The sequence below is a fragment of the Cyprinodon variegatus genome, unplaced genomic scaffold (assembly GCF_000732505.1).
Source record: "Cyprinodon variegatus isolate N-32 unplaced genomic scaffold, C_variegatus-1.0 Scaffold320, whole genome shotgun sequence".
NCBI lineage: Eukaryota > Metazoa > Chordata > Actinopteri > Cyprinodontiformes > Cyprinodontidae > Cyprinodon > Cyprinodon variegatus.
In genome coordinates, this window is record NW_015150773.1 from 257,214 (window position 1) to 262,182 (window position 4,969).

At 46.1% G+C, this 4,969-nt stretch overlaps 1 protein-coding gene across 1 annotated transcript in view; it reads right to left on the reverse strand.

The window, feature by feature from the left end:
- LOC107091013 (nuclear factor 7, brain-like) overlaps nt 1-4,969 on the reverse strand; it is a 33,611-nt gene that overhangs the window by 2,202 nt on the left and 26,440 nt on the right. The window lies entirely within an intron of this gene.

Below are 4,969 nucleotides of genomic sequence, written 5' to 3' on the forward strand. Positions count from 1 at the left end.
CCTCAAAGTGACTCTGAGTGGTGTTCTTGGTCCAACTCACCTTCAGTGTGTGGAGTGTGAGCAGCTTGAAGCAGCAGTGTTGGAGGTTTCCACTTTTCTCTCATGCAGCTGGACTCACTCAGAGGAAGCTGCTAGTTTGGTCTGAATGATCGGAATGAGAAACTGGTTCTACACTTCCTGACATGTTGTAGGGAGAGGTGGAGCTTAAACCTGCAAGGTCGGATGCCTGATGTTTGTGCTGTTTTCAATTTGCTTTCGCTTTGTTTTCAGCTGAACAGTTTTCTACCTTTAATTTGTAGAGATCAGAATCAAACTACCTTCTGAAAACACATATGTAGTGACAACATATATTCTGTCTGTCAGTGAATCCTTAAACCTAAAACACACAATAGATACTCTAAAGAAAATGAGTAAGTATATGTAGAGACGTTGAAACTGATGCCTATCTGGCGCCTGTATGGTGACTCACTAGATACACAGTTGGAGGTGGAACCTTTTCCTGCTGTGTAGCAGCTGGTACAGAAGAAGTAAGAGAGAGTGGAGAGGGAGGATATTTTCAAGTATTAGTGAAAATCCTCCACAATACCTTTAAATTGCCTGGGATATGAGGCAATCCCCTGGTATCAGTCCTTTGATGCACACCAAGCTCCACTTACCATGAACAGAATTGGTGACAAAGGGCAAACTTGGCAGAGTCCAACCCTCACCAGAAACGACTCTGGCTTACATGCCGGCAATGCGGACCAGGCTCTGACACTGGTCATGCAGAGACCTAACAGCCCCTATTAAAGGGCCTGGTACTCCATATTCCTGTGGGAGTACCCCCCACAAGACCCCCCAAGGGACACGGTCGAATGCCTTCTCCAGATCCACAAAACGCATGTACACTGGTTGAGCAAACCCCCATGCACCCTCCAGAATCCTGCTGAGGGTGTAGAGCTGGTCCACTGTTCCACGGCCAGGACAAATACCACACTGCTTCTCCTGGATCCGAGATTCAGCTATCCGATGGACCCTCCTTTCCAGAACCCCGGAATAGACCTTACCAGGGAGGCTTAAGAGTGTGATTCCTCTGTAGTTGTAATACACCCTTCGGTCCCTTTTTTCAAATAGAGGTACCACCACCCCAGTCTGGTAGTCCAAGGGAACTGCCCCTGATGTCCACGCAATGTTGCAGAGCCGCATTAACCAACACAGCCTCACAAAATTCAGAGCCCTAAGGTACTCAGGGCAAATCTCATCCACCCCTGAAGCCTTGCCACAAGAAGCTTTTTAACCACTTCAGTGACTTCAGCAACAGAGATGGGAGGACCCAAGCCGGAGCCCCCAGGCTCTGCTTCCTCAATGGAAGACGTGTTGGTGGGATTAAGGAGGTCTTCGAAGTCCTCCGCCCACCGATATGCGACGTCCCGAGTCGAGTTTAGCAGCACACCACCCCCACTATAGATAGTGTTAGTACTGCACGGCTTCCCCCTCCTGAGATGCCGAATTGTGGACCAGAATCGCTTCGAAGCCATATGGAAGTCTTTCTCCATGGCCTCTCTGAGCTCTTCCCACGCTCCAGTTTTTGCATCAGCAACCAGCTGAGCCACCTGCTGCTTTGATTGCCTGTACATATCAGCTGCTTCTGGAGTCCCACAGGTCAATAAACCTGATAGGACTCCTTCTTCAACTTGACAGCTTCCCTTACCGCTGGTGTCCACCAGCGCATTCGAGGCTCACCACCCCGACATGCACAGACAACCATGCAGCCACAGCTCCGACTAGCTGCCTCAACAATAGAGGCGTGGAACATGGTCCACTCAGATTCAATGTCCCCCACCTCCCCCTTGAACATGTTCAAAGCTCCGCCGGAGATGGGAGTTAAAGCTCCTTCTCACGGGGGACGCAGCCAGACGTTCCCAGCAAACCCTCACAATACGTTTGGGCTTACCAGGTCTGACACACATCCTCCCCCACCATTGGAGCCAACTCACCACCAGGTAGTGGTCAGTGGAGAGCTCTGCCCCCTCTTCACCCGAGTGTCCAACACATGCGGCCGCAGATCAGATGAAACAACAACAAAGTCGATCATTGAACTACGGCCTAGGCTGTCCTGGTGCCAAGAGCACATATGGACACCCTCATGCTTGAACATGGTGTTCCTGATGGACAATCCATGACGAGCACAGAAGTCCAACAACAGAACACCGCTCAACTTCAGGTCAGGTGGGCCATTCCTTCCAACCACGTCTCGCCAGGTCTCACTGTCATTTCCCACATAAGCGTTGAAGTCCCCAGAAGAACAAGGGATTCCCCAGGAGGGGCACTCTCCAGTACCCCCTCTAAAGTCTCCAAAAACGGGTGGTTAATCTGAACTGCTGTTTGGTGCATAAGCACAAACAACAGTCAGAACCCGTCCCCCCACCCGTAGGCGGAGGGAGGCTACCCTCTCGTTCACCGGGGTAAACCCCAACGTACAAGCACCAAGATGAGGGGCAACGAGATTGCCCACTCCTGCTCGGTGCCTCTCACCAGGAGCAACTCCAGATTGGAAGAATGTCCAGCCCCTCTCAAGGAGACTTGTTCCAGAGCCAGAGCCATGCGTCGAGGTAAGTCCCACTATCTCTAGTTGGAACCTTTCAACCTCGTGCACTAATTCAGGCTTCTTTCCCACAAGAGAAGTGACATTCCATGTCCCAAGAGCCAGCTTCTTCAGCTGAGGGTAAGAACGCCAGGGTGCCCGCCCTCGACTGCCACCCATCACAAACTGCACCTGACCCCTTTGACCCCTCCTACAGGTGGTGAGCCAATTGGAAGGGGACCCAAGTTTCCTCTTCGGGCTGTGCCTGGCTGGGCTCCATGGGTAAAAACCCGGCCACCAGGTGCTAGGCAGTGTGCCCCACCTCCAGGCCTGGCTCCAGATTGGGGCCCCGGTGACCCGCGTCTGGGCGAGGAAACACTAGGTCCATTTGTAGTACTCATCATGAGGGGTCTTTGGGTTGCTCTTTGTCTGGTCTCTCACCTAGGACCTGTCTGCCTTTGGTGACCCTACTAGGGGGCATATAGCCCCCAGACAGCATAGCTCCTAAGATCATTGGGACACTCAAACCCCTCCACCATGATAAGGTGACAGCCCAGGGAGGCGGAATAAGATCAATGTTATTTATAAAGAATTCTATAAAGTCATTTCTGCTAAGAGCAGGTGGAATGGACGGCTCAACTAAGCTATGGCTCTGGGTGAGTTTGGCAATGGTATTAAAAAGATATCTAGGATTATTCTTATTCCCCTCTATTAATGAGGAGAAATACGCTGCTCTTGCTTTACAAAGGGTCCTCTTATACAGCAGCAAACTATCTTTCCAGACTAGGTAGGATTCCCATAGGCCTGTGGTATTTTCTCTCCAGTTTCCTAGCATTTTGCTTTAAAGTGCGCAGCTCTGCGTTAAACCAAGGAGCCAGCTTTCTATTTTTAACAGTTTTCATTTTCAAAGGAGCTGCGTTGTCTAAGGCAGTACACAGAGAACTAGCAGCCCCATCAACAAACTCATTAACCTGTAAGGGGAATAAACTAAGCTTTTGCACTCTGCAGCACTGCTCAGCGACACAGAGGAGAGAGAAAGTGAAGCAGATTCTTTTAAATTTATAACTGCACTATCTGATAATGATTTGCTAAAATTTACCCTTCTTTTGGGGGAGGAAAACTCTGTTACAGTAATCCTGAAAGTTATTAGAAAGTGGTCAGAGAGGACAGGGTTGTGAGGATATACTGTTATTTCTTCACATTCTATGCCGTATGTCAGCACAAGATCCAAAGTATGAAGATGAGAATGTGTGGGACTATTCACACTTTGAATAAAGCCAATAGTGTCTAGGATAGCATTAAAGGCTGCTCTTAAGCTACCGCCTTCAATATCAGCATGGATATTAAAATCCCCCCACTATGATGACCCTGTCAGTATTCAAAACCAAATCAGGTATGGAATCTGAAAACTCATCTACAAATTCAGAGTAAGTACCTGGTGGACGATACAAAGTTACAAAAAGAAGAGGTTTTCTTGTTTTGCAATTTGGATGAGGGAAATTAAGGGTTAAATGTTTAAAAAAGTATTAACTGCTTTGGCAGTAATCAGTAAGTCAGACTGAAATATTGTTGCTACTCCTCCTCCTCGCCCAGAACTTCCGGGTATGTGAAAATATAAATAGCTTGATGGAGTTGCCTCATTTGTGCTCTCATAATCCTCTTGCTGCAGCCAAATTTATTTAAGACAACATAAATCAATGTGATTATTACAAATCAAATCATTAGCTAGCAGACTTTTTGAAGAGAGAGACCTTATGTTAAACAAACCACATTTAATCGTTTTAACTTTTTCCCCAATTTGAGTTATTTGAATTTCAATTATATTTAATTATATTATCAGTACTATACTATATAATATATAATTATTATATTACACGTTTAGGATTGTTTTGTAATTTATTTTATTTTGGTCATGGCCAAGACACAGTCGTGATGGAGTAATGAGTGGGTAACAGTAGAGAAGCTGCAGAGAGGTCTGTTAAATTAGATTCTGCCTCCTAGTCTGCATGCTGGGTTGTCTTGTGTTTTGGAGGACTAATAAATTCGGCTAGATTCCTAGAAAGAAGAGCTGCACCATCCAAAGTGGGAATCTATCCCTGTTATATGTACCTCAGTCTTTTAAGATAGCTGTAAGTAAACCTTTGATTTATATATATATATACACTGAAAAAAAAATAGAGGTTGACAGAACTTACATTTTCTAGGCAACGTGATGCATTTGGTTTTTTGAGTTTTCCTTACTTAAATTCACTGTGGTTGAGTTTACAAAGATTTTTGAGTTCTGCCAACTTAGGTTTTTGGAGTGTTACATAGAAATTTTGAGTTCTACCAACTTAGGTTTTTGAGTTTTACTCATACATTTTGAGTTCTACTAACTTAGGTTTTTTAGTTTTACTCATACATTTT